The sequence below is a fragment of the Anser anser genome (genome assembly GCF_964211835.1).
Source record: "Anser anser genome assembly, chromosome: 1".
NCBI lineage: Eukaryota > Metazoa > Chordata > Aves > Anseriformes > Anatidae > Anser > Anser anser.
The window spans coordinates 33,431,223-33,455,214 of record NC_139720.1 but is presented as its reverse complement, the minus strand read 5'-3'; the positions used below and the strand labels follow the sequence as shown (position 1 = coordinate 33,455,214).

The following is a 23,992-nucleotide window of genomic DNA, read 5'->3' as shown; positions in this document are numbered from 1 at the left end:
GGAAGATACAGAAGCAAAGACTTTTTTGTTTTGTTTTGTTTGTTCTTACTCATTTCAGTGGCAAGTTACAGTTCCTCGGTATAGGAGCCAGTGAAGCTGACTACTTCTGCATCCCTGCAAGTGGTTCATTGCCAGCTGGAGAGAAACAGACAGTATTCAAACAAACCATTTAAGCAGCTTCAGTATTCTTCAACACATTTTCATGGAAAGTGAGGGGATGTGATGTTTGCAACAGATCTTCCCCTGCCCTGGTAGATGACAAAACTGCACCACAAATGATACACTGTGAGGTCACTGGCCTTCTAAAAAGCTGTCTTGAAGACCATAGCTCTCCAGGTTAGAACGTCTCCATTTCTGTTCAGGTGTCTTGAAAATGGGTTGTCCTGTCTGATGAAGAGTTTTTCAGAGTTGCCCTTTCATCAGTTGTAACAGCAGAGCACTGCCCATTGGAAGTTAGGAAGATTTTTCAAAACCAGGAAAAGCAAAGCCACCAATCACAAAATGTATTTTGGGTTAATTTGTTATTACTTTAGTAAAGCATGCTTATCTTAAATAAGGGTAGCAATAAATGATACAAATTCAAAAAAAACACTGCTTTATAGTTGCAAATGAAGCTATTAGAAGTTTAACAGTTGAAAAGGTGGTACTAAGTGGGCAGGTGCATGTGCCTGGGTGTGGCAGAAAAAAGTACTGCAGGCTAGCTATCTGGGGTGGCACATTTTGAGTGTAAACTATCAAAAGCAGCACTGTGCCAGCCTTTGAGTGCACCATTCTTTGGGCTGCTGCCCTCCACGTATCAGTAAGAGAACAGGAGCAGCTCCTGTAGGTTTTTCCAGGACCTGAGCCCAAACTTATTAAAGAGGTTTGCGTCTACATGTAAGTCTGTTGGAACTGGGCTCCAGCACTGGAGTGGCAGTGCTCAGAAAATGTTGGATCATCTCTTAGAACCAAAGTCCCTGTATTGCGTGCAGAGTCTAATGGATGATAAAAGTATCAGGACTTAAGTATTGCTAAATGGTTCTCTTTATCATGCTTGGTTCATGTCAAAGTTAATTGGACAAAGCTGCTGCCAATTCACTGCTCAAAAATAGTATAGAAACTTACAAAGAAACTCACCAGTTGAGTTTATATTCTGCAACAGTGTTGCCAATTAATTTTTGATAAGAGTTTGCTATTTTAAAATACTTCGTGTGTACTTTGAGCTCTAAAAAAGGATTTCTCAGCATTTTTTTGTGGAAATGGAAGAAAGGATTAGATAGTTATTACAAAAATATATATAATCTTTTGTCTGAATGTATGTTACACACAGTTACACATATATACTTTCATGGCCTTTGGTACCAGAATTTGGCCATCCGAAGCATTTTCCTGTTCTGTGATGTATCACTTGCACAAGAACACAAGAGAGTATGCAGAGGAGATGGGAAACTTACAAGCAGCTGATACTCGTGTTCTCCCTGTGCACATCAGTCACTTCTCAAAGTACACTGGGATTTCAGTATAACTTAGCAGTGGTTTGCACATCGTTACATGGTTTTAAAATCATCTTATCCTTTGCTCTGGTTATTTATCTTACAGACATGAACAATAAAGTTTTGTTGTTTGAATTTCTGCCTGCCTAATTGCAATGAAAGGAGAAGTATGAGCTATGCAAACAGATTTTATTGAAGTATAAAGACAGAGCCAGCAATTTACACAATCTGCAGAAATGACATGTCATTACCACAAACTAGCTACCACAGGAAGTAGCTCTTGAATTGTGTGCCAGATTATGTATTAAGACTCTGCTTACCCCAATCCATAAAATTAATTGGGAGCAAAATACCCTCTGCACTTTAGAGTCCCTTAAGCCTTTAGGTTGTAGAAGAAAAATATAACAGACAACTACTAACTCTTGTATTAGATAAGTTTTGAGGTAAAAGCTTCTCAGATTCCCTCAAAATCTGGAATATAATATAACTTAGGTGGCAGTTGTTTCATGGGGTCACCTCTGAGTCACGAACACGTGCACACACAGTATCCAAATCTCCTCTTGACCAGTGTGGGTTTTGGGGTGCAATCTAGTTTTAGGAACAACTGTAATGTTGGGCAAATCCCTGATGCTGATAAATAATTTGCACAATGGCATCACTAATATAGTAGAGTAGTTGATTTGCCAAGTTAGCTGCTCGTGAATTGGTACAGTTTCTGAACAGCAACAATAGCTTGATTCTGCATCAGAGTAGCTTTTTATAGTTACACACTAAATACTCAAACTCATTTCTTCAGATGCAAAGTTGTGGCACCACTGCTAGTTGTCAGTTAACAGTGAGTTATTCAACAATTAGTTTAATACAGCTTAAACTGGTGCTGCTTCTGAAAAGGAGGATATCATCCGCCTTCATCCTCTTCTTCCTTCTTGGCACTAGCAGCTGTGCAGCCATATTGCAACCTAGATAAAGATTAATTCAGCTGAAAATTTACAGGACAAAAAAAAACGTTACCTTTTAAAGGTACCTAAGGAGATTCAGTGTGTGAAAAGCAGTGTCTCAGTTCAAGAGAAGGTAGAAATAATCAGCTTGGGGAAGGCAGGGTTCCTTCTTCCTCTGTTCCATCCTCAAAGTCTCCGTTATCCAGCCCACTCAGGTAAGAACAGCAGGACAATGCATGCCCCTCTTGTTCGTGCTGATTAGGAAGTTGAAGAAGCCTGAAATTGAGGCAATTAGGTGCTGCTACTACTTTCTTGTTGCTGTTTAAAGAGAGATGGTGGTGGGTCTTCTGATAAATATTTCCTCTAGTCCATTTAGCCCAGGTTCCACAGGCATTTTGAAAGGAGTGCACCTGGCAGAATTGTCAACTGTGCTTTTATTTCTTTGTCAGGGCAGGTGGGGTACAACTGTCATCTTGTGGTATTTACAAGAAAACAGAAATAGAAAACTAACTTTCATTTTACATGCAGCATGTCCTTGTGGGATGGACACAGACAATACAGAAATTAGTTCAAAAAAAACCATTTTGCTGATAAAAACCCTATTATATTTTCTTTCTGTTGCCTACTTTCAGCCTGTGTGCCACAGAACATTGCACTTCATCCAAAGATCTAACATTTGGAGTCTTCAGTCCTTGGAGTTGGAGGGAAGTGGAACCTAAATATCCATAGAGCGCTGTGTTTGATGGATATTTTAAAGACTGAGATTTGGAAATAAGTTTATCTCCTTCATTCATGAAGAACTGAAAAATAGAACCTTTTGGACAATAACACATCTATATTTAAATTTTCTATACATATGTACATTTCTATTTTTTTCTATATTTTTGTGGGCATAATTTTTAAGTTGTATACATATATGAAATAAATTCCACGCCTGAAGCAGAGCAAATATGGGATATTGCTAGAGTGGTTATGCTTCCCAAACATCTTCATGCAAATGAGAGACAAAGGACACATACCATAGGTGTGAGTTTGGTAAGATTAATGTTTCCAGGTGACATGAAAATTGAATGCTGAAGTGCTGAAGCGCTTTGTTGTCTCCCCTTGAGTCTCTAAACTGCTGCCCTCCCATAGACTCATTGGTTTTAATTTCTGGCAATTCTTGGCTGTTTTGGCCTTCTTTCCATCTTCCGCTTTCTCTACTTCCTTTCTGCAATGCTTTGGCACTGCAGCTACAGCACATCGGTCTTGAGGTTCATGACTTCCCCATAAGTACAGAAGAATGAAGAATTAAATTTAATGAAAAGAATGAATTTAAATTTAATTTAAAGAATGAAGGGTGAAACTTAAATTATTCCCAAATTATAATTTAATGGTATAAACAGCATGGTTAAATTAACGGGGAAAAAAAAGTATTGACTTTGTTTGTTTTCAATTAGGAAACCTCACGTTCCCGTGTCAATCATATTAAACATGTCCTATGCTTTAGAAAAGCACAGGGAGAGGTAGTTCTTAACAGCTCACGGTGGAAGTCACTAATCTGATGATGGAAGAGGCTTGGGCTGGAGCCCAGCAGCAACACCAGCCTCACCACCTCCACTGTTTTCCTTCAACAACTAGGGACTTGACTTCAGCAGAACAACCCAACTGCTCATCATCAGTTCCAGTACAGGTATGGCCCCTGAATTGCCTGCAAGCCTTGGAAAGCTCCAGAGTGACAAGTCAAATGCCTCCACATTTGTGAGAAGTGAGAAGAGTTGTCATGCAGGTTAGGCCTTGGGACAGGCTCAAAGTACTCAACTAAATCTGCGTTCCTCTTGTAAAACCTTTTTGTATCACAAGAAGAAAACATATACATGAATTACAGCAGAGAATGTGGAAAGTAAGGAATGGAGATGAAGAGACAGGCTAACTTCTTTATCCTTCTTTTTAAAAGTAATAAATTCAGATTTTAGCTACAAAGTCCATACTCTTTCAGCCCAGCTGTTGTACTTCTCACACAATGGAGAAAAACAGGATAAAGAACTTAGTGTTATAATAGAATTTCACTTTCACTGAACTTCAGTTTTCTTCTAAAACAGCTCCTGGTTCAACTCTTCATGTAAAATCGAAGGTACCGGAACTCTTGTGGCTGAACTGGGAGGGCAGCATCATGTTTTTTTCTCTTAAATGTAGTCATTCATGCCCCCCCACAACTGGCATCTTTTAAAGATTGTTATTCCACTTAAAATGATAAAAATCCCTCATTTTGCTTACCTTTTCTCCAACTAGTTTTTTTAAGTGTTTCCAATATAATGCTAGAAAAAAAAAATCAGAAAGAACTCATTGGTAAATATGGAGTCACTGTTATGTTAAACATGATTATTTAACTGGTACCAAACTCTGTTTTCACACATATTTTATTTCCCTATTTTAGTGAATCTACCTATTATCTAAAAATGTATCTTAACTTTATAGTTATGAAACTTTCATTAACATTATGGGATTATTCGTGTAGAAAGTTCTGCACACAGATAACTGAAGGAACGTGGCTTAAGAATTCAAACAGTTCCTGGTAGAGACTGTATTTGTTATCTGCTGGACATACAATTCAGATTAAAATACGATGTACTGATTGGGGAATCTAATCCATAGTAAGATTTATTTTTTATTTATTTACATCTGAGTTCAGCCATCAAGTGAAGTTTTAAGGAAATAATAGCACCTGGATTTAAAGTGGTTGACAAGGTTTGAGAGAAAAATCAAAAATTTTAAATGGTCTTTCCCATGAACCTGGATGTGTTTTTCAGCGGCAAAAGGCCATACAGACTATATTCCCACTTCTTGCTACAAAGCCCAGATTTGGTATCCTTGAACACTCACAGTATGGTATTTGTAGATGAAGAGAACAAAAGGAGCATTCTACACTTGGAAAGCAACCCAGCTCCCAAAGGAATGGGATTTCTTGTCTGAAGGAAAAGGAAAATCTGAGCCCTGATGAAAAAATGAACATCAGGGCTGCGTAGTATCCAACTTGTAGGTGAAGAACTTTAAATGTACTATCCTGCCCCAAATATTCCCGAAGCTTGGCTGTAATGCTTGAAAGAGCTTTCTGGTAGGCAATCAGTCAGCAGGAGAATCTGCAGTTTCAACTTAGATGTCAAACCTACGTTGTTAGAGAGACAGGATAATTGCCTTGGAATAGGAACAGCAAGAGCCAAGAGTGAGTGGGACAGCTTAGCCTAGTGAAAACATCTTGCAGAGAAGAGGACCATGGAGCTTTTTAAAGCTGGGGCACTTGGCACTGCTGTCAGCAGGAACCTATTTTACCTGGGATTTATAGCTCAGAGTGCTATCCTGATTGGTGTTTGTGTCCTTTCATTTAAAATATGACATGGAATCCTCCTCAGAAGGAAGAGTTGTCCTCCTGCTTCTAATCCATTAGCTGGGAAGTTACAGCCCTCACCAGAGAAAAGCCAGGTTCTATTTTAAGTGAGAGATTACATCTGTGTTCACCTTGCAGGATATACACAGGCCCTACTACTCAACATCAGAGAATTTTTCCCCGTTTGTGTAAGCTATGAGAGAGGGAGCACTCCGGACCAGTTGCTCTCAGTGACACTGCTGAGATGGAGAGACTTGCTACAGTGAATTTCAGACAAGTATAAGTTGCTTTCTCTTTATTAGACACTCAAGATGTGCATGTGCCTCTACAAGTCTTCTCCAAAGTCTGCTTTTTGCTCAGCATGACTTACAAGGTCTGGCCCCTGTCCTCTCCTGTGCGAGCAAGGAGCCTTAACTGCCTTAGAAGGTGATGTATTTCTGATAAATGTTCAGTCATGATTTTAGAGCAACGAAAGATCAGCACATTGAACAGCAGAATTACAAACTCAGAAGATGACAAAGACATCGTTAAATTCGGAAGTCTATGGCCACGGTGAATAGGCAGGAGCTGTGCACTGGCAGAAGCCTTAATCACTGGATCAATTAGAGGCCATTCTGCTAAAAAGTCCTACTTTGAGGAAGCTGTTCTAACCCTCACTATATCAAGACTTCTTGAGCACAAGATTACCGAGGAAGATCACTGGCAAGTGAAATACAGTAACAGGATGTCATATTCAGAACTGTTTCACCTGATAAAAGCCTACGTGAATTGGCTGCAAACATACTGCCTTTCTCATCTTTGGCACTGCTGAGGCTTGGAGTACTATGTGTTCCGCAGACACTAATGAGTGGATAGGACTTAACATGGATAAGACTGCTCTGCTCATCTCCAAAGCTAACACCAACAACCTGAGAAGGTCTCCTTAGTCTCCATCTCCACTCCTAACCTTATCAGAGGTGACAAACACAACAGGCCTTGGCACCACGTGTTTCTAGCCTCCTCACACTCATATAACATTTCTCCTCAGGATAGGTTACAAGCCTTTTGCATCAGGGTCACAGTATTTCTCAGTGCTACATCTGTGTTAAAGGAGGCTTCTTCCTGAGATTCGCTGTAGTAAGTGATTGGGATATTCAGATCTTGGAGGCCAAGTGAGGCTTCTGGTGTCAAGACAGTAGAAATGCAACTCATTCTAGGGAACACTGGATTCCAGACACTTATCTGCACTTGAAGCATGGATTAAGTGAAATATATATATATATATATATATGTGTGTGTGTGTGTGTGTGTATATAAAACCTAGGGGGAATAGTCTGCTAGACCTATTACTTGTGAACAAACTGCCTGGGGATGTGAAGGTTGAGGGCAGCTTTAGACGTGATGACCACAAGATAGTATGGATTAAAATTATGAAAGAAGTGAGGAAAGCAAATGGCAAAGTTTGAAGCCTGGAATTCTGGAGAATGAATTTCAGCTTGTTCAGGGATCTGCTTGTCAGGATCCCATGGGAAACTGCCCTGGAAATCAAGGAGTCCTGGTACAAGCAATTGATCTTCAAGAACAGCCTCTTCAGAACACGGAAGTGAACCATTCCAAATCACCGAAAGTTAAAGAAATGTGGTACAAGAGCTGTATGGATGGATGAAGAGGATGTTCTTGACTGACCTCAAACACAAAGGGGAAGCATATTAAAGGTAGAAACAGTACCAGGACTACCTGGATGGAATATATAGACATTGCCCAAGTCTGCAGGGAGGGAATTAGGGAATTAGCCAAAGCTCAGCTGGTGTTGCAATAGCACAGGATGTGAAGGGCAACAAAAAGGGCTTCAGTAAGTGTGTTGGCAGCAAAAAGGAAGCCTAAGGGAAATGTGTACCAAATATTCTATGTGTCAGGGAACACAGAGACAAAAGGTATAGAGATGGATGACATATTCAGTGCCTTTTCTGCCTTTTGTTTCATTTTGTTTTGTTTTACTGGTAAGACAACTTCAATCCTGAGGCTAATAGCAAAATCTGTGGGAGTGAAGCCATAGCCACAGCAGAGAATGAATGAGCACTTAAGCCAACTGGACTTACACAAGTCCATGGGAACAGATGGGATGCATCCAAGGGTGCTAAGGCAGCTAGCCATGCTACTGTGAGTCTGCTGACCATCCACTTTGACATATTTTGGTGATAGAGACGGTCCCTGATGGATAGAAGAAAATGGCAAATGTCACACTCGTCTTCAAGATGGTTGAGAGAGATGATCCAGGGAACTACAGGCCAAACAGTCTAACCTCAATTTCCTGGAAGATTTCCTCCTGGAAACCATTTCTGAGCTCATGAAGGGCAAGAAGGTGATCAGATGGAGGCAGCAAGAATTTGTGAAAAAGGAAACCTTCCCTGATCAACCTGATTGACTTCCAAGGTAAGGTGACTGGCTCTGTGGACAAGGGAAGAGTAGTGAATATTGTTTATCTTCACTTTAGCAAGCTTTTCCCAAGGTCTTTGATATTTTCCTAACAACTAAAATGGTGAGATATGGACAGGATAAGCAAATGATAAGGTGGATGGAAAATTGGCTGAACTGCCAGGCTAAACGGGTTGTGATCGGCAGTACAAAGTTCAACAGGCAGCTGGTTGCTAGTGGCAGTCCCCCTCAGGGACTGATTCTGGAGCTAATGCTGTTTGATGTCTTCATTGTTAATGATCTGGACCATGGGAGAGAGTGCACTCTCAGCAAATTTATGGAAGCTACCTGCCTGCAGGGGAACAGTTGATATGCCAGAAGGCTGTTATTCACAGGGGCCAGGACAAGCTAGAGGAATGGGATGCCAGGATCCTCACCAAGCTCAGCAATGGCAACTGTGAAGTCCATTGCTGGGCATGGAAGAACCCCTTGCAACTGCACAAGCTGGAGGTCAACTGACTAAAGAGCAGCTTTGTAGAAAGGGATCTGGGGTCCTTGTGGACGCGGTAGTCATGAGCCAGCAGCTGGGGCAAACATGGCCAACCACATCCTGGATTATGGTATCAAGATATGTAACCAGCAGGTCCACAAAAGTAACAATTCCCCTCTATTTGGCACTTGTGAGACTGCTTCTGGAATACTGTTTTTTGGAAAGACATCAACATGCCGGTGTGGATGCAGCAAGGTGTCACCAAGATCACACAGGCTGGAGCACAACTCTGTGGGAAGGGTGTGGTAGGGAGGAATATAGAGAAGAGATCCAGGCTTTTCTAGGAAGTATATAGTGATAAGAGAAGAGCCAAGTGTGAGAGCACAAGGTGTAACACTGGAAATTCTGCAGGAAAATATTTTCACCATGAGGGCAGTCAAATACTGGAACAGGTTTTTGGTAGATTTGGAACCTACATCCTTTGAGATACACAAAACCTGACTGAGCAACCTGCTTTAGTTAGAGGTACTTTGAATGTGAAGTTGGACTGGGTGACCTCCTGAGATTGTTTCCAACTTGTCCATCGGAGGGATGAGAGAGAGAACAGCTGATGGCAACAGCTTGCCACTGCAGATCTGCTAGAACCCTGTGCCCTCGGCGAGCTCAAGAGTCAAAGGTGAGGCATCTCCACATTTCAGTGCCAAAAGATGAGAGCTGAGTTTAGAGTTTGAAGACGGCATCTTTCAGTGTAGAACCCTAAAACCTGGCTGAATCTCTTTTTGAGTCTGGCTCTTAATACTGAACTATGAAAAGCATGGCTCTATATTCAAAGAGTTCATGTTTCTCTACTGAAGAAAAGACCTAAGAGGATGATTAATCAGGGTTAGGGTTAGTTTGAGAGACATTCTCCTTTCTATTGTCCTCAGATGAGACCGGAGATAGTAGAAAGTGGCAGATGGGTTGGAGTAGCCCAGTTGTTTTCAGGACTGTAAACTGCTGTTTTCCTTTGTGGGTTTCTTATCTGCTTAATAGTTAATCCATACTTGTCTGTTGATAGCTAGTGTGCGTGACTGCAGGTGGCACCTATTTGGAGTTAGATCATAGTTGCCCTCTAACTGGTGTTAATTCATATGTTCCAAACACTCGGCTTAACTTCAGCATTAGCAAAACTATATGAGAATGTGGTGTTGCTGCACTCACAATGCTCTGCAGGGCTGTATATGGAGCTGTGCATTACAAGAATAGTATAAAATGAAATGCTGACTTTTATCAGTCAGCTTGTTATTATCTTGCTGTTAAAAAGTATGCACATTCTAAACAGTGCTTGGAAAAAATGTCAGCTATCTCCTTACGATTGTGATCAAATTCCATTAATTTTATAAGAAACAGTATGAACCTATTTCATGTCCCATAAAAAATTTAATGTACATGATACATATTTTAATGGAATATATGTCTTTTCTTTCTCCTGGTGTAATCATTGACAATTTTGCAAAGTAGATAATGGATCTCTTATTTGGCAGCAGCTTCCACAGGTATAGGTAACAGGACAAATATAAGGGAGTGGATAATTACAACCCTTATCTTAAAGAAAAATGTCCAGCATATTTTTAACCTTTGATATCTAGAAAACATTACTTGGATTTTGTCTTAAATCTAGCATTCCATCATTAGTTTGATAAAAAATAGGCTCTGTTTATGTGACAAAATAGTTAGAATATGAACCATCTTTTCCTTTCCTCAGTAGTGTTAACAAATTCCACACACAGACTTATATTTGATTAGAAATATTGGGAAGGGGAAAATGGGATTTGCCAAATGGGAAAAGAAGAAAATGTTTATCAGCTTTCAACACTTGGATTAAATTATATCATGCTCTGTAAGAAAAAAAAATATGTGGCTGCTCAGTTTTGTTTTAGAAGAGGGTCTATGATCCGAAAAAAGCATAACAGTTTCAGCATATCTATTAAAAGCGTCACTCATGCTGGTCACAAGAACATGTTTGTACAAAAGAAGCTGTAACTAATGAGTCTTTTTTCCCTTAGTTAGGAAAGTATTTTCTTTTAAAATATCTTAGAAAATTCAAGATCTGCACGTTTTATAAAGCTGTAGTTTAACACCTATGGTACAATCTGAAAACTGACAAACACATATTCTTCCTAATATCCCAGGACTTTGATTACATAGAAATTGGTTCATGGTGAATATATATAAATATTACGAATGATATCTATGCATATATATGGTATGTGTATGCATGGTATAAAACATTAAATTATAACATTATTGGAAAAATATAGCACTATACTGGAGATTTTTAATAATAGTAATAATAATAATTCCTTCCTACCTTTTCTTTCTTTCTTTTTTTTTGGGGGGTACATAGTCTCAGTATAATTTCTGCCATTGTGATGTTTCTGTAGGATCATCAATAGTTCCTCTAAAATAAGAACTGGAAGGTAGTCTATATTAGCTACTAGTTTACTTGATCATGTCCAGGAATATCCCTAGCCTTCAGTCAAACTCATTGAATTTCTCTCCTGTTTTAGACTGGGTAGAGGCAGCTGATAGGCCTGGAGTCATAGTCAATGGGGATCTAGTCAAAACAGTCAATATTGTCCAGAAAGTGAGTCAACTCATTTTAAAGCAAGCATCTACTTTTAGTCAGATGAATCACTCTCTAGACTCCACGGATGTAGATATATCAAGCTGGATGAGATGGATCCCACCCTTACATTCCCTAGATGTTTCTGCTCATTTGTTTCACAGTGAACTGAAACACTTAACAAAGAAGTTGGCATTGCAGTTTGCATTGCAGTTGCAATTGTGCCTACTACGGGCTCAGCCTTACTGAGATAGCTGTAAGTCACCAGCTGAGCATTGCCAGCTGCATACGTGAGCTCTCCTGTACACAACTCTTCATGCTCCATACACGAGCCTTTTGCGCTTTCAGCATTTAAATGAAACACATTCCTTTGGTATTTTTACTAAAAAGTGACTTTAATAAAAGGCATATTTACACTTTAGAAAGCTTGCTTTCTAACTAGCTCCAGAACTTTTAAATGAATTTGGCCAACTGGTTATAAAACAAAGAAATAAACAAAAAGCAACCAGACTAGATAGATGTCCAGTTACTTAGGAAACATTTAGGTCTGACCGACTCATCCAACTATGTCGTTTTGGTTCCATAGGGTTTTGCTGCTTCCTGACACCTTCCAGAAGGCATTGCTTCCAAACGTTGTAAGAAGCCTACCACATATATATCATATACAAATTCTGATTCAACGTCATTATATAATGCATGTTAAATTCTGTCTACGACGTGAATTTGCTTACTGTCATGTGAGAGGAGAAACAGCCTAATCTTATTGTTCTGGGCCTCCTGCCACTATGCCCCTTCTAAAGAAGAGAGAAAAACATTGAACAATCGGGTTGATGCTATGAATATGCTTTAGATAAGACAGAGGAAATATAAGTCTGATGGATCAATGATCTTAGAAAAGGGTGAAGCGACACTGAACACACAGATGGGGTAGCCCTTAAAGGCTTTACCTTGTACATTGGAGAAGTGCCATCAGCATGCAGAGGCAGTATGAGCAGGTAACCTCTACTGACTATTGTTTGCTTTGCATGAATAGAGGAAGAAATCAGCAACAACATGAAATTTAAGGAATTGGTATTCCGTAGTTCTTTGTTATTTATGTTTGAAGTAGCATGACATGTGGATGGGAACTTTTCATTCCTCCTGAGATCTTTCAAGTGTCAGGTCATGGTAGGAATGCTTCCACCCCCACTTACTCCAAGAGTGAAGTCCTCGAGACTGGTTATTTCTTCCTCTGATCCATATCCCTCTGCACACTTCTGGATGCCCTGTGCCTGAAGGAAGTCACAGCCCCACGTGAAGTGCCGAGGCTTCCTCAGCAGTGTGGGAGGCAGGAGTGGGAGTGCATTTCATGGAAACCTCTGATCATGAAGCTGCCTGAGCAAGCTAGTGGGGAATGGCTGCATTCCAGGGGAGTTTCCTAATTGCTGTGCCACTGGGGCATGCGGGGGAGCATATCCCAGCTAGCGCCAAAACCTCTTGACTCTATCTGCCTTTGCCAAAGCACTGGGCGAGTGGTTGTGCTTGAGGAATGATTCGTCCCTGCAGGTGAGGCAGGGAGGGAACTTCCTGTTGTGGGGATCTCATTTAGGCTTGAGGGGTGAGCTATAACGTTTCAAGCTATGTCAAATAATAAGGCTAGCATTCCTTGCCTTATGGCAAAATTTCAGGCTCACCAAGACATAAGTAATCTAGTGCCAATAGGTCTCTCGACTGGTGAACCTCTGCAGTGCCTTTTAAAATGCAAGAACTGGTGCCAAATAACAAAAATGTGTGGTATCTCAGCATTGTGCCCAGAATAACAGGCAGTTTTTATGCTTGCAGGGATATTTTTTTCCACTGTGTGAATTCAATAATCTGGTTTTGCACCTGTGACAAGCTGATGTGCTGCTTGCCTCTTCCCTGTCCATTAGCTAATTACAATTTGAAAAATGTTGTTGTACAGTGTCCTTAACTTGGGTTTTATAATAAGTAAACATTGCATCCTGTTTACACTATGACATTCAGTAAAACACAAATATTGATGATTTGTCCCACATTTTGTTGGGTTGTATTACAGACACACAATATATTTGAAGATAATTTCATTAAAACAATTTGTTACCATGATTTAAGCAAGGCTGCAGAGGTTCTTTGTCCACAATTTTGTCTACTTTAGGAATTTGTCCCATCCCCAGAAATAGATTTGAAAGCTAGAAAAAATGACATGGAAGTTGAGTTGCATCTTCTTTGCTGACTGTCTACATCCTTAAGGAATTAATTTTATGAAGACAGCAGCTTGCTTATACCGAGTAAATAATTTTATGGGGAAACTCTCATATACATAGGAAAAAAAGGCATGCCAAGTGCCAGCGTTTAAAAAGTAAAGTCAAATTCCAGTAGCAGAAGAGTGATCAGTTTTAAATTGTGACTACCAGTAATATATCCATCTTCAAATCAGGATGTCAGACAGAATTTATCACAGGTATTACCGAAGGAGATCCTATGGTGTTTGTTAGCTGTGAGACCAAAATAGATAACCTAGCAGTTTCTTCTATCTCTAAAAACTTTGCACATCCAACAAAGAGCTACTAAAACGAGAAAATTCTCACAGCAAACTAGGTTTTCTTTGCTGTGCAGTATGTGGCTACAGTCTGCTAGCTGGACGTGATGGAATAACTAACAACAGTAGGCTACTATTATCACATTATAAGCTTCAGTTTTGGTGAAACACATGCATTTTCTGAGAGCTGATAAATCTTGGGGTTGAGATGCCTTTTCTACCCTTCTCCACCAGCTGTATATTCATCTGCCTCGTCCTTCTCAACTTTTGCCAGTCTGCTCTAATCCCTGTCTGTGGATCCTATTCCTGTTCTCCTCAAGTAGTCAATCCCAATTTAATTTTTCAGGTTATTCATTTGGGCCCTAATTTCTCTCACTTTTTTTTTTTTTTTGGTAAATCTTTGTCTAGGAGCTGAGGAATCTTCTTTACAATCACTTCCATTTCCTCCAGTAACATTCCAGTCCTTATCTCTATTCTTACCTACCCAAACCAAGCTGATTTCCTCTTTGCTCCTTATCCTATCTCCTTCTTCCTGCTCCAACCTCCAGCCTGTCTTAGCAGCCTTGTTCAGGTCTTACCGCAGTTGACTTGTCAGGTCAGTCACTATTTGCTCCATAGAGCATCTCTTCATGATATTTTATGCCATTTTGTCTCCTTTCCTATATCCGTCACTCTTTTCCTCTGTCCTTCACTGATCACATTACGTACTGTTACTTTTAGTATCTAATTCAGCTATGAAAGAAGGAAGGAGAGGCCATACCAAGTACCCAATGTTGGATAATTGATAGTAGGAGTAGCCTCCAAAGTTTCTGTATAATGGCTAGAAAAATGTAAACTCCTTCGAAGAGGTGACTCAAACAAGAAAGACAGCTGCTTGAAGTAGACAGTGTGAGCGCCCTTTAATATTAAAGATTTCAGAGTAACTATAAGCAAATATGGTACTACTTCAGTAGAGAGAGGCAGCTTCTTAAGGGTAGTTAAGAAGTTTTGTGGTATTATTTCTGAGATCTTCAGTATTCAGCTTAATCTGGAATACCAGGCAAATGCATCTACAAATAGTGATTGTATAACATGTTGTCTGCTAGAGAATTTTTTCAATTTTATGCAAATCTAAATACCAGTACCCTCTTATTTATTTATGACTGAAATCTTAGAGTCACGATTATAACTCTTCGCAGTGGAATTGGTATCGTCATTGGTGACACAAGCAGTAGTCCTCTAGGAATGAATAAATAGACTGGCCTTGTGTCTTGCATAATGAATATGCTAAGTAATTCTTGAGTGACTCCACCTAAGTATGATGGAATTTAGTTCTCGAATCACTGTAAGAACTAAATAAATGTCAGTGTGTTGAATGTCTGGATCCAGCTCTCAAAACCATGTTTTCTCCTGGGAAAAGAGTAGAGCAGTTAAATAAAGGAGTACAGAAAAGAAGAAAGGGAGTAGACATGTTTTCACTTGCATGTCTCATTTAAAGCTTTAATATGTTTTAATTAAGTGGGAGATCTAAAATCAATATAGCAAGGTAGTATGTAATAAGGTGTTGTTTGCATAGCTTACAACTAGTGAGGAAACTATTTATCCTGGTCTCTTAAAAAAGTAAGGCTTGTGAAATCATGCTGTTCACCCACCTGTTTTAGCCCACTCCCCCCAAGAAACATTTGGGCACTTTCAAACATGCAGCACAAGTCGAGGTCTCATGTATACTAAGTTTCTAGAGGTTGTGTAGAACAGCCAGGGAGGTGGGCTTATGCTGGGAGCTGTTTTGTCAGAGAACAGAATAGACCGTAAAATCATAGCCTAGCCCTGAATCTGCTGTTAAAAAACTGTACCAGCTCTTCTTGGCCCAGTCACTGTCTCCTCCTGCTTCTTACTACCCATCTACTCCAGCTGTCACTTGGAGGCTCTTACCTGGGAAACTTCCCTGCTCTTGTTTTCATGTGTTTGTGTATATGCTCTTCTAGTCAGATAAATCCCACCAAGGGAATGGCTTCATATGAATTTCTCTATTACTGGACACCATAAAATCCATGTGAATATTATGACCAAGGAGAACCAGAATCAGAGTTTGTGCCTTCCAAGATGTTCAGTCAATCAGGCTTAAGACACAAATCCAAAGGAAAACAAGTTTCTTTAGATTGATTTTCACTGAACTGTGTTTTAATTAATCTAACTTGCAACTTTTGTTTCCAGCAGGACAATTACTATGCACTACAATGACAGCTTTGGTATCCTTCCCCTGGGAGATGATCAGCTTCATTATTTAAACAATCAGATGAAATCTGGGGCTAGCAAATCTTAATTTTATACTGAATTAGAATACCATGTTCAGTTTTAGACACCACACTAAGAAAGAAGTGAACCATCTGGAGACAGACCAGAGGACAGTGACAAGAAAGATCAGATGTGTAGAAATTATAACCTAAAAGAAAAAAATGAATAAATTAGGTTAGTTTAGTCTGACACAGAAAAGAGAAAGTGAAGACATTATAACACAAGAGGTTGCTCCAAGGAGGAAGAGAACAATCTATTTCCCTTGCCTATGTTTTATAGAACAAGAAGTAATAGGCTTAAATTACAGCAAGAAAGATTTATTTTAGAAATTACAGAAAACTTTAATGGTGAAGATAGGGAATAGATTGCTTGGCAAGCTTTTGGAGTTTCCATCTCCATTGGAGATCTGTAACATCAGACTACTTGAATAACCACTTCCTGCAGGAAAGAGGATGGATTAGGTGTCTTGTAGAGGTCCCTCCTAGCTCTACTGTGTATTTTACTCTAGTAGTAAAACTGTAGTTTACAAGATAGGCTTCCTGTATTCCTCTTATGCTGTCTCATCATTGTCTTCAAGCAGTGATAAAATCCTTCTGTAGAAAAGAGAGTAAACAATGCTATTACTCCTGTGATCTTGTAATGAAAAATGGAAATACGTCTTGGAATAAAGTACTTTTTGATATACCTTCATTTAGATAATTGCACAGAAATACTTGGAAAGTTGGCTGTAATAGAGGAAAAACATATAATGTGATAAAATTCATTTGTTTAAAATTACTTTTTCAGCACCTGTTACTGTTGTACTGAATGATATCACTGTAGATCACTCATGTGGGAACCTCAGAAATCAATTGAATGAAATTGCCCTAATTGCATTCAGAATACTAAATATAGTTTTAGATTTTTATATTATCATTCCTTCTGTTTCAAAGATTTCATTTAACTGGAAATATTAGAAGTAGCACTTTAGTTCTCAAAAATTATATGTATCATATGAAATCCATAAAAAAAAATAAAAGGAGAACATGTACACATTTCAGAGAGAACTTTAAAAATCCATATTGCAGTCTTTTTGCCTGCATCCTCCAGAATCAAATGGTTGGGCTGTGGAGCCTGACTCCACACTTATAAATCAGTGTTCTCAAACATGGCACTGGGCTGACACTGGGCTTTGAATCTGTTTAATTCTGGACAATAATTATTTTTTTTTTTCCAGTTTGCATTATAACTTGAATTCAGTTTGTTTGCATTTCTGTCACATCACTGGGGCATAGCACTTTTCCTGCAGGATGTCACAGAAATTTGACTCAACTCTTCTATTTCTTGAATATTAGAATTTAAATAGGTTAGTCCATTCAGCTGTGGAAAGTCTTCTTTGGGCAAAACCAGGAACAAACAAACTGGTTTAAATGCAGCACAGCAATATCCACCTCAAGGCACTTTTGCCAGCTGCCTGCATCCTCTTTCCCTGTTAGCTGCTGAGGCCTCAGGAGGGCTTGCTCCCCAAGGATGGCACCGTCAGCAGCCCCAGTTGAGCACTGAGCTGCACCTGGTGCCGCAGAGCCATGCTGGGCTGGGCCCTGGGGCCCAGGCTCCTGGGAAGCACTGCCCTTCCCCTGGTTTCTCCGACGGAGACCCTGGGAGACCCCTGGCCCTACATGCTCCAGATTTATGGCACGTGGCCTGAAGGTGCCTGCCCGGGATGCCTCACTAAACCCAAGACTTACTTCAAACCTCTGTTCTCCCTTTCACTTCCTTTCATCGGTGTATGTGCATGCAATGGGACCAGATATGTAGCATGGATATATGTATATGATGTGTAATCCTCTTCCGCTGCTAAAAGTAGCTGTGGGGCCTTCTCAGCAGGTAAGGCTTAGAAACATTGCCTGGAGCATAGGAAGGGACAGATGGGAGACTTTGGTTCAATGCTACCCCAAATCAAGGAAAGATGCAGTTAGGGAACAGGTATCTTACCCGACATGTCCTGCTTGTTGGGAAAGGTGGTTCAGCTGGGGCTGAAGGCAAACTAAACAGGGGGCAGAAACACTGTTTGGAAGTACCACATGTGTAAACACAGGACTTGAAATCCTATGCTCTTGCAGGCATACAGGTCCCATAGATGTCAGCACATTATAAGGTTATCTGAAGTTAACTGTAAATAAGACTGGTCAACTACTGCGAGCAGTCTGGCCTCCGTAATAAGAAGCTCTGTCCATTAAATTTATTAGCAAAATGCTCCAGCCTCTCAAACCCATGTCACTTCTACTGCCTGAGGTTGATTACTTAAAGAGAGCTCACTAGCACCTTGCCACTGGTATTTTTCAAACCGCAACCTGCAGCAAGTTCCCTATAACATGTTAAAACACTAAGAGTTTAACAAGACAGGAGTTCCTGCATGTCCATAAAATAGCGTGAACAGTGGCTCTGCATACTGGGAATCCGCGCCATTTAGCAGCTTGTTGACGGACTTAAATTCCATGTGGATCTAGCTCTTAAGAAAGTATGTTCACATGAAAGACACATGAAAATGACAACAAGGTTAATAAACAGTCGAGTGTTTAATTGAGAAGCTCAAAATGAAATAGTTGTAAGAAGGAAGAGTCCTGACATTTCTGTGGCATTTTTAAAACCAGCACCTCTGTTCTGAGCATTCATATTCTCTAACGGAGATCAGGCACATATTCAAAATGGTTTTACAGGTACATTTCCTTACATTGAATAGACACAATGGATTTTAAACAGTTTCATAGCAACGGATGGTTCATGATGGCCATTAACCTAGATAAGTGAGTATCAGTTTGGTGCATCCTTAATGGTCCATAATGGTCTGTGGGTAAAAAACTCTTTCTCTTCATCTGTTCCTAAGAGTGTTGTGTTTTTTTTTTTCAAGATTTTGTTTTGCAAAGCAGGTTCTTGTGAATTTTTGCATACAGGGGAGAAAAAAAAGTGAAAAACAAGGGCGTTATGGTAAAAGCGTTTACCACAAAAGAGATTTATGTTTCTCTGGAACATAGCACCCATAAGCATATTCTATCAGGTAATCAAAACTTTTTTTAAAAAAAGTTGAACGTATACCTTGATGCCAGCTAAAAACGCGTCCTTAAATAATGAAGATTTTTATCAGACTCTTCCCGTACCTGTTGAAACCGATTAGCCGGATTTCAGAGGGACGGCCTGATGTTTGGTTTCTCGTACACAGTTCCTTCGTGCTGCTGGGACATACCGTATCGCTTCTGCCAGGAGAGCTCCCTGCCCACGAAGTACTGCTACTGCCAGGGCAGAGGAGGAGAGCACTGCGGCACCCGATGGATGGAGCAGGTGCCAAGGCCCGGGAAGGGCAGGGCCCAAGCGCTCAGGGAAGCTGGGACGGAAGGATTAGTGCCGGGGTGCTGTCGCCTCAGCCGCGGGCCGTGCGGCGCCGGAGCGGCTGTGCCGGCAGAGACTCCTAGCGGAGGTGCGGCACCGGCTGCTGGAGGAAAACAATAAATCTTGGAGGGAGTTACGCCACTTCTCCTAGTGACACAAGTTTGGCAAAAGTACCTCACCCACCCGGCTCACGGAGACAAAAGCAGCAGAGCAGTTGTGTCAGCACAGCATGGGTGCTGGGGCTCGACATTTTCCCTGCCACACACGTGTGCCTCACACGACACAGGCGTGTAAGAAGAGCCTTGCGGCGTATGCGTGGGCTTAAGTCCGTCCCCCAGGCCCTCCTGGGGTTTGCTAAGCAGTAGCATAACCCTGTGTTTTGAAAATACCGCTTTACTACACTGCGGAGTGCTGCACGGTATCTTGGTCTGTTTGCATGTGGGGCATATTGGCACGAACGTTAATGAGACTGACAAAAATATGAGGCAAGTTTTTAAGAAAATTGGATTAAAAGGCTTAATTCTCCACACTTAAAGCCTTTAAATTTTAATCAAGTCTTGAGTCTGAGACAAATAACTTTGAGTGGATGTTTAAAATGACTAAAATTTAAAGCTAAACTCATATATCTAATGTGCGTTATCACCGATGTATTTGCATAGCAGCAATTCCTGGAAGTACATACATTAAAATGACAGATTTCAAAAGCCAGCACAGGCCTTGCCCAAAGCTCAGGATCAGGGTTCGCTGTGTGTTTTGGCCCAGCTGTGCCTGGGCTGATAATCCTGCACTGGTGGAAACCCAAAGGCCTGTGTGCAAACTTCTGTACAGCACCCTTGATGAACAGCAGTGTTTGCTATGTTCACAAAGATGGGGCACTGCAATGCCAGTTCCAGCTTTACTAAATGCACAGGACAGGAAAAAGGCTATTCTGTTCTCTGTTAGGTACTTGACATACAACCTTTACAGAAAAAAAAAAATAATGGAAGAGGTGGTTTGAACTCCAGTCTGTTAGTCCTCTTGTCTGCTGACGCAAGGCCTCCTGACCTCAGGAGTTATTTATGACTTCAAAAATACTGTAAAGTCTGTGGATTTCAGAATCTTCTTCCTTTGGGGTTTCTTTTCCACACAGCTCCTATAGGTCTGAGGGACTTTGCATTAGCCTAAATAGATCACTTCTGGGCAGTGGAACTGATGAACCCTGGATCCTTTCAGATAGCTCGCACCACACTTAAGCTCCTTCTCACACAGGGTTCTTCTCACCAGTATTTCACATATCTTCTCACACACACGTTTATCTGCTTGCCTGGGAAAGAAACGGGTTTGGAGCTACATGTATGTCATCTGTGGGGACAAGTTCCGGGTGCCGACTGTCCAGCTGCCGCCAAAAGGAGTGAAAGGCTGAATCATAGGTAATTCACTGTGTGTGCAGCAGTATTTGGCCAGGGTAATTCTTTCTTTTCTCTCTACTACTTACCAGTCACTACTGATCCCTGCTAACCACACAGCAGGTGCTGGTAGCAGCCATCGTGTACGTGAGAGTGAGTGGGGCTGTTGGGAAGCTGCCTGCACCAGACATTTTGTTGGCTGTTGTGAGATAACGAGGGGCTGTCTTGGCCCAGCAAAAGGTATTTGCATTTGTTAATTGGAGAAACGGCAATAAAACCTTGTAAACATTAATTTCTTGGATTTGCATATCTACAGAGGATCGGGAGAATGCTTCGGTGATAAACAATAAGAAACTTCTAATAATACATTTTTGAATTTATGCAGTTTTGACTACCATCTTAATAACCTTAGTGAAGTCATCATAATTCTAAAAAGGATATTATAGCATATTTGCAAGTTTGCTGTGACCTTCAGACATGACTAATATAGAACTATAAGTTAAACCGTTTGAGTTTTGGTGTGCTTAAGAAATAATTCTTCAGACCTTTTCTCAACATGACAACTTTGCTTCCTGTGGGTCCACTTGTCCTGCGAGGGGAAAGATTCTGTGTCTGTAACAGAGATAAGAAACCTCTAGCAGTATCTTGCTTTGGGTGTTATTTTTGGTATGACCAGTCAAATGTGAGACTAGCAAAGGTAGCAGGTGTCCATCAAACTTCATCCAATCTCAGCTGAAGCTGGTGGTCAAAAGTCTTTAGTATCTCCAACAGCTTCACTGTTTCTCTAGATTTGGTTGAAATTGTCCAACAGGTTGAAAAATTGCCAGGAAAAGCGGAGTAACAGTTGAGTGAATTGATAGTGAGACGGCATAAGCCTCGTTTCCTTAGGACATTATACAACAAAATGAAGAGCCTGCTGGATGTGGGCATCTTCAGTAGCTAGCAGTATAGCTATTTTGTTTCAGTTGTTAATGTTACTGCCAGTTTGTGGAGAAAATTTTCAGTTTGCTTAACAGAAAAATACTAATCAGTCTTCATCAAGTGTGGCTTTTTGTTTAGTAAACATATAAAAGTTAAGCCAAATATATTCTACCTCATGTTGGCTGTAGTTAGCATTTCTGATCAGAACATCCAGTTCTTTCTTCTCTCTTTCCTTTTAAAATTATGTTTTTATTTCAACGGTACTTTCTACCAGCAGGCAAAGCTGCTGTTACACTCTACCCAGCTGTGAAATCAATATGATTTTCATTACAAAGATAACAGAAACTCTCTTAGAAAGACTGTGAATTGCCAAAGGTCAAATAACAGTCAGTGGCAGAGCTTAGAATTTAGATGTCCTAATTAAAAAATCTCGTGGTATAAATATATTAATGAAATGCACCCTGAGAAATGTTTGCATTTAAGATGGCAACACTTTTACACTATTACATTGTTTCTTTAATTACTGTAATGCATGTAAGTCACATCAAAATGTTGTAATTCTTTCTCCCCTATATGACCATTTCTTATAAAATAGGTGCTCAGTTCCTGATTTATTTTTTATTTTTTTTTAATTCACAATTATTTCAGCATGATCGGGTTAGAAAGTGTAACAGTCACAGAACAGAGAACGTATCTAGTAAGATTTCTGTCATATCGGACTCTAAAAATTACGCACAAACCGAATGAATGAGTACATCAGTTATTCCTGATATATAACTTCATTAAAAACAAGAGGAAGTGCACAGTCAAACTGAAAGCAGCACTTGAATCTTTCAGCCAGAGCTGCCACTCCTACTTAAATTAAAATCAGGACTTTAAAACAAATGTTATTACTCTTCTGAAGATTGTCTGTAATCTTTTTCTTATTAAACCTTAATTTTTCCAGCAGTATGTTACCTCTCCATTATTATCAATGAAAATGCCAAGAAATCAATTATTTTGCTACTTGTATTTGTTTGGTACCTTCTCGTCTCTTTTCTCTCTCTCTCTCCCTCTTTCTCTCTCTCAATTCTGTCTTTTCCACTCCATATGTTAAAACAGTAAAATCAGATTGCCAAATACCGTGGATTTTAATAGAAAAAGTTCTCCACCTTACAGCTGAAGGGTTTTTATGTTATTGTGCTCCCTCTGCTGGATAGTACCTATTAATTTTTTATTCCCTGAGCTGTAGTAATATCTGTGTTGTATAAACAAAGCAATCATGCTGTCTTAATGAAAGAGGTATAAAAAGCGGGAATGCCTCACTTTGGTCTCGGATGACATGGAAGGTGACAGTTGTAGGCTAGGAAAAATCCAGCTATCTGGCAGCTAAGAGCAATTGAAACCCCTCCGTGGATATTTGAAGAACAGTTATTTACTATCTCTTGAACAAAAACAGATGGACACTAAATAACCTTCTTTCATTTGTATAACTTAGAGAGGATGATGTTGATTCTCATGCTCTGGTAAGTACAACAGTGTCCTCAGATGTCCGCATGATGTTATTAGAGTCTCAGTAGTGTGGTTCTCATAACTCGTTTCATCCTTTGCTGAACCTCACAAAGTCACTGCTGGGCCGCATTTGCTCAGTGGATAAGCAAGCATGCTCACACTCTCAATGCAAGGCAGGCAACAGCTTGCTCCTTTCCCTTTGCTGCTGCAGTGACCCAAAGAGGAGGAAGAGCAATGCTCCAGATTTGTTTCTAGAAGTGATTTTGGTGTTTGCTGCCTTTGACCTTACACAGTTTTTTGGGCTTATTCTCCTGCTCATCTCCCTCCCACTGCTTTCAGATGGTGTGCCTGGCTTCCTTCTGCTCTCCTGCCCACCTGGGGGACCTGCCTGGTCCTCCCCATGGCCTGGAGCTGCCTGGCCCTGCGCAGCCCCTCGGCTCCCCTCCCACGGGACACTGCTGCCTGGTCCTGCAGCCTCCCTGCTCCTCTCTGCCATCGTATGAGAAGGGGATGGAAACCAAACATCCACCTCAGAGCTGCCTCTCTGAGCTGCTCCAGAGCTTGTGCCTCAGTTTTGCCAGGAAAGTTGGATACTGTTTGGTACCTTGGTAGTTTCCTTGCAATTTAATGCAATATTATAAATGTCTTGCATACTACTGACGTTGAACTGGGAGTGATTTTCATCTTAGCTTGGCTGCACTTACAGATCTATGCACCAGTTGTTCAATATAGATCAGTGTGATAACGTATTCC

The 23,992-nt window shown here is 40.4% G+C and overlaps 1 protein-coding gene across 27 annotated transcripts in view; it reads left to right on the top strand.

The window, feature by feature from the left end:
• Nucleotides 1–23,992, top strand: part of LOC310903034 (uncharacterized protein) — a gene marked incomplete at its 5' end in the record, with an annotated part of 45,538 nt that overhangs the window by 10,832 nt on the left and 10,714 nt on the right. For 24 of the 27 annotated variants that reach the window (XR_014587239.1, XR_014587240.1, XM_083845583.1 and 21 more), the window contains one exon: nucleotides 59–1,607. The exons of 2 other annotated variants lie outside the window; for them this stretch is intronic. Of the gene's footprint in view, nucleotides 1–58; nucleotides 1,608–3,042; nucleotides 8,187–23,992 lie in introns of those variants that run through there. One more of the 27 variants, XM_083845584.1, reaches the window with a different exon arrangement.